The sequence below is a fragment of the Pogona vitticeps genome, chromosome 1, assembly GCF_051106095.1.
Source record: "Pogona vitticeps strain Pit_001003342236 chromosome 1, PviZW2.1, whole genome shotgun sequence".
In the NCBI taxonomy this organism is placed as follows: domain Eukaryota; kingdom Metazoa; phylum Chordata; class Lepidosauria; order Squamata; family Agamidae; genus Pogona; species Pogona vitticeps.
Window position 1 is genome coordinate 224,317,095 of NC_135783.1, and position 12,723 is coordinate 224,329,817.

The window sequence follows — 12,723 nt, forward strand, 5'->3', positions numbered from 1 at the left end:
GGAACTTGGAAAACAAGCCATTTGGATAATGATCAGGTATTAGCGGATAAAATAGCACCATTGCTAAATACCATCCCTAAAAGCCATCGTGTACCAAGGATAGTTACATATGGACGTAGTTGCTTAATAAGGATGGTAATTACAATTATGTTTGTTACTGTGACATTTTGACACCGGTTCACCTTTTCGACAGCTCCTTCAGGGCACTAAATTTCTTCTGGAGGTGGGGTGCCACTGCAACTCCCTGTATTCTGATATATGCACAGCCTGATAATGTTAAACAACGATTGACGTAAAGCCATAGTTGCTAAACTTGGGTTCTCAGATGTTCCTGGACTACAGCTCCCAGAAATCCTGGCCAGCACAGCTAGTGGTGAAGGCTTCTGGAAGTTTTATTCCATGAATATCTGGAGACTTACTAAGAGCATGGACAGCTGCACAGTGGTACATATAATCATAGAGGAAAAAGCGCGTAAATAGTGAGTAAGTGAACTTGTCAGCAGTACGTGTGTGCTTGTTTGTGTGTGTACTTTCTCTGCTTCTTCATTTCAACTACCAAGGAACAATCATTCATAGAAAGTGAAAACACATTAAGCAGATCTTGTGTGGGCATCAAATGATATGCCTTAAAAAGCATGGATTAATTCTAGGAGTAGACAGCAAGAACCATACATAATAGCTGCAAATCATGATTTCATTACTGCCAGTCTGGAGAATTAGTTTAGGCAGCTGCTATTACTATTCTTCAAGATAGTCCCAGTTCACTTTGGCTGAATATTTGTAGTTGACATCAAGCATAAGTACTGTTGGCACAACTCCAGCCTCTTTCCATATGCTCATCTTCTAGCCTGACACTTGGTAGAAAGCTTCAGCTCTTGGGCTTTTATCGCCACAGACAGATGCTGCTGACTCAAAACAAAAAAGTCAGTTCTATTTCCAATTTGTTGGGCACTTTTTTAAATCAGTAGTTAATGGATAATCAATTTTGAGACAGCTCCACAGAAAACTGTATTATGAACTTGCTTATAAAATCTCATTAGCTTGTCTAACAATATGAAGGAAGAAACCATTAAATCAAACCCTTCATTAATTTAAATAATAGCTCAGTATGTATTACTTAGATCGTTTTGCAAAGCACTATCTTATAAACACTGAAGTTGTGACAAAATGAGAATGAAAAACTAAGCATTTTCAGAGACACAATCAGTTCATTTTCACTTAAGGGACACACATGCCCACAGCACATACCTTCCCTCATCCAAACTACTTGCTGAAATTCAGCAGCAAATGGTAACTAGCGTAGACCCATTGAATCAATGGAACTTACAGAGGATTTACCAAATCCCCACTAATTCAATGAACCTATTCTAATTCCAACTGATTACTAGATTTCATTCATTAACTGATGATCAGGTAACCACAAACACCAGAAGACCAGCATTCTAAATAAGCACATTGTAGGATGGTAGGGCAGTTAAAAAAAGCTGTGTCTTGTTTTCTAGATCTTGAAAACTGACATTCACCACCTTTATGGACTAAATATTTCATCTACTACCTAACAACCAACTGTTTAAACATCCACTGTTCCCACTAACAGAACCAAGTCTGGTCTTTTCTACAATCTCCAGGAAACCGACAATGACTGAAACCCTGTCGCTTAGTATAGTGTGTTGTACTAGAACAGGCCACTCAATCAGTGGGGATTTGGTGAGTCAGCTCTTCCTTAAGTTCCATTGGTTCAAATGGGCCTACACTGGTTGTGATTTACTTCAGTGCAAGCCTCTGCTTTTTTTAAATTCAATTTTACAGGGGTTTTTTTAGTTCCAGAAAACATGACTGGGATAAAATGAAACAAAATGACCAGAAAGAGGCTGTCTCTTTCAAGTTACACAAATAGTCTGGTGCATGAAAAATATGAAAATGAAAGAAGCCGCTCTCCTGAAATAACCTCGAATGAAATAAATATGAAAAATTTCACTGTGTACATCTCCCAGCGCCTGCCCTTACTGAAAAATTACATTCTGTATGAGGTGGAAAGTTTTGGATTTGGAAGAAGGATGGACTTTTTTTTTCATAAATGGTCTTTGTCCTCTTGGGGACTAAATTTGGGTGAGAGGTGCTTGCCCTGTGCACTCTCAACAAAGATTACAATGAAGTGAATGAAAACTCATTTTGGCAGGTCACAGTCTCTCAGGCTGCCCCACTTCAGAGGGTTGTTGTGAAGATAAAAGAGGGGCACAGAAGCAATTAAGAAATAAAATATATACTAATCTAAATTTCAAGTAATCTCTTCTACAACAGAGGGCAAGAAATTAAATGCTCCTAATAACTCCTCTCTGTGTTAGGGTCCTATTGAGGTTCCCTATGCTGATCATTTGACGGTATGTGTAAGAGGCTGCATTCAAATCCAGACTAACGCAATCAGGGTATCATGTAGTTTAGCATTTGGAAAAATTATTTGTGAGGGATTGAACTACCTAATATTAAATTGTATTACATCACAAATCACCTTAGATATATACCAGATATTATAGTACACAATAGAAACCTCATACGGAGGGAACTGGAAATGTCAGAACACCCTGACAGAATGGAGGGCTTCTTTTTGAAAGAAAAAATTGTAGAAGAAATTAAGAGAATAACTAATCCCTTTCTGATCAATATGGTAGAGTGCTTGAATAATTATAGATATATATAGAGTCCATCTATTTCACCTTTACAACAAGTAGTGGAGGTCCAGAGTTTCCCCAAAACTTTTAAAACTAAACTTTTAAAAGTATTACTAGAGAAATGGTTAAATACAATAAAGAGATGGATGAAAAACATGAAAGATAAAAATACTATAAAGCAAATTTTGGGGGAAGAAGAGGTAATATCCTGGTTAAACATACTCCAAATGCTGGACTAGAGAGTGGACTAGAAAAGTAGGCGAGATTAAAAAACTGACAAAATTTGAGGAGATTATCGAACAAAAAAGATCAAGAAGAAGGAAATAAAAGAAAGGGAACAGTTTGTGTAATTTAGTATAAGATTTTTAGTACATTCAGGATTCAAACACGCAATTATGAAAAACCAGTGGCAGGAGGACTTTGAGGAAGATATTTAAAGGCAGTATTGGAACAAGATATGGTCACAAAGAATAATGAAGAATGTCTACTTATAAGAGTAAAAGTTTGACAGCTGTCAAACCTAGGTTCAGTGCATTTCAATGGGGGGAAAACAAAATTCACCAAAAATTAACGAAAACTCAGAACAAAGCCAAATTAAGTTTGCACACGTTTTACAAGGTGCTCTAACGAATCCAAGCATTTAAAACAGTTTCTGAGTCTTCGTTAATTTTTGGTGAATTTTTTTCTCCCCCAATGGAATGCATTGAAGTGGCCGTTTGACAGCTGTCAAACTTGGGTTCAATGCATTTCAATGGGGGGAAAGAAAAATTCACCAAAAATTAACGAAGAGTCAGAAAAAAGCCAAATTAAATTTGCACACATTTTAGAAGGTGCACTAACGATTCCAAGCATTTAAAACAGTTTTGGAACATTTTAAGACACTTTAAAAATTGCGAAAACAGACATCGCAAAACCATTGAAATGCATTGAATAGGCTTCAATGCATTCCAATGGGGGAAACATTGTATCGCTTAGTGATGTTTCCTATGGCGATTTTCGCTTAAGGACGGCAATCCGTTCCTATTGGAACGGATTATCTGGTTTTCAATGCAACTCTATGGGAAAACATGTTTCGCTTAGCGATGTTCTCCCATAGCGATTTTTTTTGGACCAATTAAAATCGTTAAGCAAGGCACCACTGTATTTTGCTGTTTTAATGTGGCACTGTGGGCTAGACCACAGAAGCCTGTGCTGCAGGGTCAGAAGACCAGCAGTCGTAAGATTGAATCCACGCAACGGAGTGAGCTCCCGTCACTTTGTCCCAGCTCCTGCCGACCTAGCAGTTCGAAAGCATGCAAATGCAAGTAGATAAATAGGTAACACCTCGGTGGGAAGGTAAAACGGTGTTCCCTAGTCATGCTGGCCACATGACAACGGAAACTGTCTTTGGACAAACGCTGGCTCTAAGGCTTGAAAACAGGATGAGCACCGCCCCCTAGAGTCAGACATGACTGCACTAAAAATGTCAAGAGGAAACTTTACCTTTTTTATTATTAGGCTATAAACTTACTGTTCTTTTTTTATTTTTACTCTTAACAGAAATATTCCTATATTTTCTGACTCAACTAATTGCAGAAAAGTTAAGTTCAGTCTTTATATATTTTAAGCATATGTGCGTACAGTTCTGCATAACTATATGCCTTTTGGATTTAAGTATTTACGCCTACAGTATTCCTCAAAACTGTAGGATGTCTGGATGTTATAATAACTCTGAAATAATTTTATTTATATGAACCATGAAACTATGCAGAAATAAAACTTGTAGAACTGGACATGTTTGGAAGTTGCCTGGAATTATTGCAGCAAGAAAATAAATACTATTAGATACCTTGAAGAGTTAGGAAGTGTTTGTCGGTTATTGTCCAATTTCATTCTAGGGTTAACCCTTTACTGGAATAATCTCAACTAGAAAAGCCATAGGCTTTTGTTCTTTGGAGAATATCTATAAATATCTGTAGGGCTCTTGGGAAAGTCAGGCATCCTTATCAGGCTCTGACAAATATGTTTTTTTTTCACTCATTAGTTAAGTAAGTCTGATCAGATGAGATCAAGTAGAATAACGCCAGAATTGAAAATACCTGGAAGTACGAACTCACTTTATTCTCCCTGGCATATACACTGTGCTCAATTCAGCCACAATCATACTTAGACTATAGAACTACTGAAATCAATGGGATTTAAGTTAGTCATGAGTAAGAGAAGTTCCATTAGTTTGTGTAGATCTACTCTAAGCAGAACTATACCCGCCTAGAGTGGTCTTAACCGACCAGATAGGCGGGATATAAATAAAATAAATAAATAAATAAATAAATACCCTGAATCCAATCTATTCAATTTACTTATCTGCCATATAGAATCAAATTCTACTTTACAATTAATCAGGCTTGGCCCAGATAAAATGTCTGCAGAAATGAAACACAAAGTCCAAGAAGAGAGTAGATCAATGTATCTCTAGTAAAGTCCAGCAAATGATTTAAGGAGCAATGCTAATGGATTCCTGGGGAAGCCAAAGCAGAAATGTCTCACTGGAAGTTAATTCTGCTGATGTAATGCCTCAGAAAGGGGGAGGAATAAAGGAGTTAGTATCAGCAGTTCCAACTACTGGACAGTATGGTCAGAAATTATCAATGGGATTTTCAATAGCAATTAGATGTACAAATGTAAATCAAAAAAGCAAGAAATAATATTTGTTACCTAACTGAAAGATAACATACAAAGCTATAGACGAATGCATCTTGCCCTAGCACAGTTATTGAAATTCTGGATGATTAATTGAGCAACGTTTTTGCACCAAGTTTCCAGTGAAAGGAAAACATTACATAGTCTGTAAATTTTTACAGCTATTGTGTACAGTTATTATGTACTACTGAGGAGAAAAAGCCATTCCTGACATAGCATGAAGACACATGGGAACAAAAGAAACCTTAGAATACAATTAACATAGGCATCTGATCCTTTGAATAAACCAGACTAAGGACACAGATAAATAAATCTGTCCATCATTTCCATTTTGATGCAGAAAGAAATGGATACAATTTGAGAAACAACCTATAAGATAAAGAAGAAATTTGAAAGGAATACTAGTTTTAGTTACTTATTTATGGTGTTTTGTGTAACCATCTGTAAAAGGTACCCTATGTGTTCTGGAATTTTGGACTTCTATACTGACACTTTAGGGTGTATATGTATTGATATTCTTGCTGGCATTAAATAAACACTTTCCTGATATCTCATAACTTTAAAAAATGCATCTTGGGAGAATTTTAAGAGAGAAGTCTCCACACTAGCACCAGTATTTTTAATCTGATCTTATTATAATTGTTCATAAAGGTTTTTATAATGTTTGTTTTGCTCGTGTTTCTTTTCTTTCTTTCTTCCTTCCACATTTACCGTATTTTTCGCTCCATAAGACGCACCTCTCCGTAAGACGCACCTCATTTTTAGGAGAGGAAAACAGGGAAAAAATATTCTGGCAAATTCATAAGGCAGTAGCAATAGATAGATGTTGTCACATCAATTACCTCAAACTTCTTGCAGTGTACAACACAGTGAGAGCTTTTGAACAATTTGTAGTTGGCAAAGTTATTCCAATAGCCACAGACAACAACACTACAATGCTTTATATCAACCACCAAGGAGGAACAAAATCCATGTCTTTCTTGCTACTAACAGTACAGTTTTGGGACTGGTGTATTCTCAAGCATGTCATTTCACAAGTCATATATGTACCATAAGTGGAGAATCATGAAGCAGACTTCTACACCAAGATGACACACAATGAGTGGGAATTACCATCTCAAGTTTTAACACTTATAATGAATTGTTATTGCACTGAAAGAGATGAATAAACAGATTGTTGCTGGGTAGTCAATAAGAGCTATGATGAAGAAATCACCACCAGCACAGGTGTAAGCAAACAGCAAAACATGCCTCACTTCCACTCCCTCCCTTCCTCCCTTCCTTCTTTACAGCAATAAAGTTTTCTCTCTCTCCATCATTCAGTTCTTTACTTTGCAGCATGCAGCATGTCCACAGAAAGTGTGCTTACTTTTATCAGCTTTTTGCAGCTGATCCTCCTGTTTCCTCCACTCTCTAATCATTTTTTCAGATGAGGAGGCCCAAAATGTCTCTGCACTGTTCACTGTTTCCATACTCCTTAGCATATTTTACTACCTCTAGTTTAAAAGGAATGTTATATGCTAGCCTTTTCTGCTTTATCATCCTTGCACTGGTAGAATGAGTTCCCATACTCTGCAAGAAAAATGTGCCCCTTATACATCACGACATCTACTGCCTGCTTGCTTTTACAAATATAATCTCAAAGCAGCACAGAATCATAGAATAATGGAGTTGGAAGAGGCCTATACTGTAAGGCCATCAATTCCAACCCCTGGTTCAATGCAGGAATCCAAATCAGAGCAGATCTGACAGATGGTTGTCCAGTTTTAGAGACTACAATAGGATAAAATACAGTAGCTGGGAATCACAATAAAAAGATAAAATCTACCAGCAATATTGTAGAACAACAATGATTAAGAAAAACCAATAAAAACAGGGGGAGTGACACCATGCAGCTTTTATTAACACAAAAATAGTACTAAAATTTCTGTTTCCAGTTGTGTGTGTGTACGTGTGAAATGCTATTTATGAAATGTTGGGTTCTTAAACCAATTTTCAAGATTTCAAAGCTTTACTTGGACATATTCAGATCTGTGATTCAGATCTGCCCTCTGCAATTCAAATTGCCTTACTCCTGATGAGTCCATAAAAATTGTGGCAAGCTAATACACCAAATAAAACCTGTAGCCCTAGTGGTAATATATTAAGGAAAGGAGTGTTAGGTCCCTTTTAGTTTCCCTTTCGAACTTTATTCTGCATGTGCTCAGTGCCTTTTTAATCATTCTGTGCTTCAGAATGAAATTTGGCTAACAATACACATTAGCCTCCCCCCCAGGTCCCTTAATGTTTTAAATATCTGCAAAATTACTTCTATTTAGGCTTAATTTGTGGGGAAGTGATGCAGCTTACTACCAAGCTCTGAACTACAGATAGCTATATCTAGCCACCTTTTCCCCATCCAGCAGGCTCTCAGTAGTAATTTTATCTTCCCCTTGCCATTCTCAGGCCTATAAAATAAATAAAATAAATAAAATAAATAAAAAAATATTAAACTTACTGGCAATTTTAGAAGCTTTTGTTTCTGTCCTCTCTCTCTCTCTGGTTCTCCACATGTCTGGTTGGTCACATGGTTTAACTTCTCTGCAGAAGGTGAAGGGAAAGAGACTCCTCCTTCCTGCTTTGCTTCTCCAATAACCAATTGGGTGATGCAAGCAGGCAGATATGCTAATATCTGTGCAATGAAGGATTGTGGGAGGAACATCCAGCCCCTGATGGGGGTCCTGCAGGGCACCCCAAAACAATGAAGAGCTCTCCTGGCCTCTTTTGGGATTGGGGCTATGCAGCCCTGTTCTGATCAGGAGGTGCAGCCGGGGGTCACCATGCCTTTGGAGGGTAGGGCACACAAAGGGCCAGGAGGCTTAGGGGCCATTCAAACTCAGACCTGGCAGGGGAGATACCATTGTTGTAAAAGTGGTTTTCCCAGGGTAAGGCTTATCTATTGCACTTCAGATGAGCTGACCCCTGTGATTTCCCCAAACATGGGAAAATCAACTGCCTAAGTGGGAGACTGTGTTTATGGTTTCCCCTGGTGTTTCTAGAACCACCCTTTGGTCCTTGGCTATTTTCACTGTTTGCTGCCATAGGCCTATTTGCCTTGCTGGTTTTCCAGGTGGGCTGCAGGAAGCAGGTCCTGGAAAGCTAGCAGTGCAGAATGGTGAGGTCTAAACAGCAAGCAGTCTCTGCTGCCAGTTCAGAGACCTCCCAGCATGGCAGTGGGAGGCTTTTGGGTGGTGGTGGCTGAGCCCTGGGTTACTGCATTCACTCCATAAGATGCATGTACTTTCCCTCCCACCTTTTTGAAGAGAAAAAGTGCGTCTTATGGAGCGAAAAATACGGTACTTTCTTTTTATACTCTATTTAAATACATTATGCACCAGCTTGGTGGTGAGAAGGACAGCACACACACACATGCACACGGATGTGCGTGCACACACATGCATGCACACATGTGCACCTTCACTTCAAGTTCTTATACCTCCTCTAATTGTAGAGGGACGTGGTGGTGCTGCGGGCTAAACTGCAGAAGCCTGTGCTGCAGGGTCAGAAGACCAAGCAGTCGTAAGATCGAATCCATGCAACGGAGTGAGCTCCCGTCGCTTGTCCCAGCTCCCACCAACCTAGTGGTTCGAAAGCATGCAAATGCAAGTAGATAAATAGGGACCACCTCGGTGGGAAGGTAACAGCGTTCCGTGTCTAAGTCGCACTGGCTATGTGACCATGGAAGATTGTCTTTGGACAAAACGCTGGCTCTATTGGCTTGGAAACAGGGATGAGCACCGCCCCCTAGAGTCGAACACGACTGGACAAAAAATGTCAAGGGGAACCTTTACCTTTATCTTAATTGTTGTAGGTCCTAAATCAAATCAAAACTTAACTTTCTCTGGAAGCAAAAGCAATGGAACTGAGGCTGTCATATTCTCACATCATGAGAAGGCAAGACTTGCTAGAAAATGCAATATTGCTACAAAAAGTTGAAGGCAGAAGGAAAAGAAGAACATCCAACATGTGATGAACTGACTCCATAAAGGAGTCACAGCCTTGAGCTTACAACAGGGGAGCAGGTTCAGTTTCAAGGTCATTCGTTCATTGGGTTGCCAGGAGTAGGAAGTGTCTTGATGGCACGTAACAACAAATTACTCTGGAATCCTGGACACCGTTACTAGCATCTCTCCTCCCACTCCACTCACCTTTTTTCTCCCCATATGGCGGCATCTCAAGATGGATGAGGGGGCAGTTGTGAATCAAGGGGAGAGAGCAGTTACCCATTCTCTTTGACATGGGCTGATTTTCAATGCCAGATTTATCATATCCCTTTAAACTGCACTAAAAGAATTGAAGTTGCCCATTAGCTTCCCAGCCTGGACTCATATGGACTCTCTCCATTTAATGATACATACTCTTCAACACCTATTGTACTCTAAATGTAAACTCTTTTTCAGCAAACATTTTAAAATGTCATTACAATGGTAGATAATATAATGATGTTGAACTAAGAAATTAACCTAGACAAAGTAGGCTGCGTACACAATACTGTTTTCTGGTATCTCTCCATTCACAGCTGTACAAGAGATAATTTTAATCCATACAATGTGAACTCTAATTGTTCTATACAAGACATATTTCCGTTTAAAAAATTAGGAACATAATATTACATCACAAATGCCTTTATCAAGCAGACTGTTAATCTTGTCACAAAGGAATAAAAGGATTGTTTGGAAAAGTATTTTTAATTAAACCATGTTGACTCACACCGGTAATTTTATTTCTCAGCTAATACTCTGGTCAGGGTTACTATCAGGCAGCCAGGTCCCTTGTTCAACTCCTTCACTGGCTTAAAATACTGAGAATGTGAAGCACCATTGGCCACTTCCTTGCAGATTTAGGGAAGACATCGAACTCCTGTAGTTATCTGTGCAGAACTCCCTGGAACTTCAGCAGGACTTTTAACAGATTTAGGTGCAGGACAATATCAGATATGTGCAAACACACATCTTCACACAGCATTCTCTCACAATGTGCCCTATTCTAAACTACAGATATATGGCAGTTACAGATTCTGCCCAAATTGTCATAATTTGGGGTTACTCTTTTTAAAAATTAATGTTCTGGTTCACTAAATGGAATTAAGTTTGATTTAACATGTTTGTGTTACATACATACATATACATATACATATACATATACATATACATATAAAAATAGCCCACATGATCTCTTACAACCTGTCTGATGTCCAACACGTGTTTACGCTGCAAGTCCCATGAGCCCCAGAACCCATGACCAATGTGGAAGAACAACAGCAATGGTGACACATAACACATGGAGACAACCAGACTGGGAGAAGCTGATGTACTGACTTTATACAAAGTGCATGGACTGAATGTGTGTGTGAATGTGGGACTACTGATTGACTTTCTTGTAAGGGCTTTGAATGGTTAGGTCAAAGTAGTGCCCACATTTTTCCACTTTTTTTCAAATTTCTTTAATGCCTCTTGCTAGTCTCCCTTTGTAGAACTAATACTTCCTTACCACAGGTGCCTCTGTATGTTCCAGAATGGGTGGATGCTCTGCTTGTAAACCGAAGGCCCAACATCTTCCCAATGTCACTGGTGTCACAAAGTGGCCCCCATCACAGGCCACAGTTCTTTATATTCAGTATTTTCAGAGTATCCCCCCCCAAAAAAAACACATATCAATACTTACAAAATATATGCACAAACCCAAGAAAAAATTGATTCCAAATCAGTTTGAGACAGTTTGCTTCCAATTTGTGTGGCAAATATTTAGATAAAAATTGATCTATCTGCCCACTCCTTACAGTGGTGCCTTGCTTGACAAGGATAATCCGTTCCAGCAAAATCGGTGTTAAGTGATATCCTCGTCAAGCGAAATAAAAAATCCCATTGAAATGCACTGAAAACCCATTCAATGCGTTCCAATGGGCTGAATAACTCACCGTCCAGCGAAGATCCTCCATAGGGCGGCCATTTTCTGCTCCCTGTCTTGCGAAAAAACCTTCCTAAACACAGCGGGGAGTCATTTTGTACACCGGCGGCCATTTTGAAACCTGACGATCAGCTGTTTTTGATCATCGTAATGCGAAGAATCGGTTCCCGAAGCAGGGAACCGATAATCGTAAAGCAAAAAAAAAAAAAAAACCCACTCAAACATCATTTTGTGATCACAAAAACTTCATCATGAAGCGTATTCGTCATCAAGCGGGGTAGGCATTAAGCGGGGCACCACTATATATATTTCTGTGAGTTATTTGGAAACATAGGATTTCTGGAAATGAATACAGTAACCTTATAGCCATATATCTGAAAATAAACTTCATTTAACACAGTGAGAATCAGTTACAGCGCCCCTCAGTATTTTGGTCTCAAAGGAAAACTGCTTGCTATGCCTGTACTCTGGCCTGCCTATTTTTCTTCGAAAAGAAAAAAAAGAGAAAGTGCATGACAATAAGCCGGCAAGATTTCTACTCAGAAGTAAATTTCATGTGGTTAAACAAGGCTTACTCCCAAGTAAGTAGGACCTTCTCACTTCCTTCAGCCAACATCAAAAAAGAGAGGTTCTGTAACTATAGAAAGAGCAATGAGGACAAAAGACCAAAGGCACAATTAAAGACTAACACTATAAACCTGGACGTTTCTTTGTTTTGCATTACCTTAAAGTTATGAAGTGGGCATTAGAGTTTATTACAGAAGCCAGTGGGTTCGCTATCAGACCCCTAAGGTGGCCTGTTACTGTCCAGGGCCAAACCCTGTCTGATGAATAAAAGGGAAAGGGTTAGATACAAGGAACCATGTAACCACCTCCTAAACCAAGTTAGCACTTTAACTCTTCAACTACGAAAAGAAAAAGAGCCTCTCTCTGCACCAACCGAAGCTTTCAAAAATGTCAATTTCTGTTTCACTCAAGTAGGCAAATTAGCAGGCACCTATTTGATGGGCAAATCAACTAGGTCATCATCAGTAGGTTGGGTTTCTCACCCCGATCTATAGATAACATTAAGGGAGGGTCATACAAATAATCTCAACTTCATTTTGCACAGAGGCTGCTGAGCTGTGGTTTTCTCCACATAACATTATTACTTTTCAAACATTAGCTATGGGAGCCTGAAGGCAGCAGCATTTTTTTTTCACTTGTTCAGTGCAGTCAGGTGGAACTGATGTAGGTGTAATGGGAATTGGTCACTGTGATCTTCATAGTTGCCTTGGATGAGGTACACAGGCTCTTGGCAGGCTTATACTTTCAGTCAAAGCTTCTTATAGAGTTTTGCTAAAGGAGTCTAGCTGGCCGTGTTCCCCCCATCCATGGAGCTGCTGATTGTCTTGGCTAAAGCTACACAAAGCCCTGAAAAGGAATATAG

General features: G+C 39.1%; 1 protein-coding gene and 1 pseudogene across 2 annotated transcripts in view; one reads left to right on the forward strand and one right to left on the reverse strand.

Moving 5' to 3' along the window:
• THSD7B (thrombospondin type 1 domain containing 7B) overlaps positions 1-12,723 on the reverse strand; it is a 642,879-nt gene that overhangs the window by 406,273 nt on the left and 223,883 nt on the right. The window lies entirely within an intron of this gene.
• LOC144586174 (U1 spliceosomal RNA) lies at positions 8,222-8,374 on the forward strand (annotated as a pseudogene).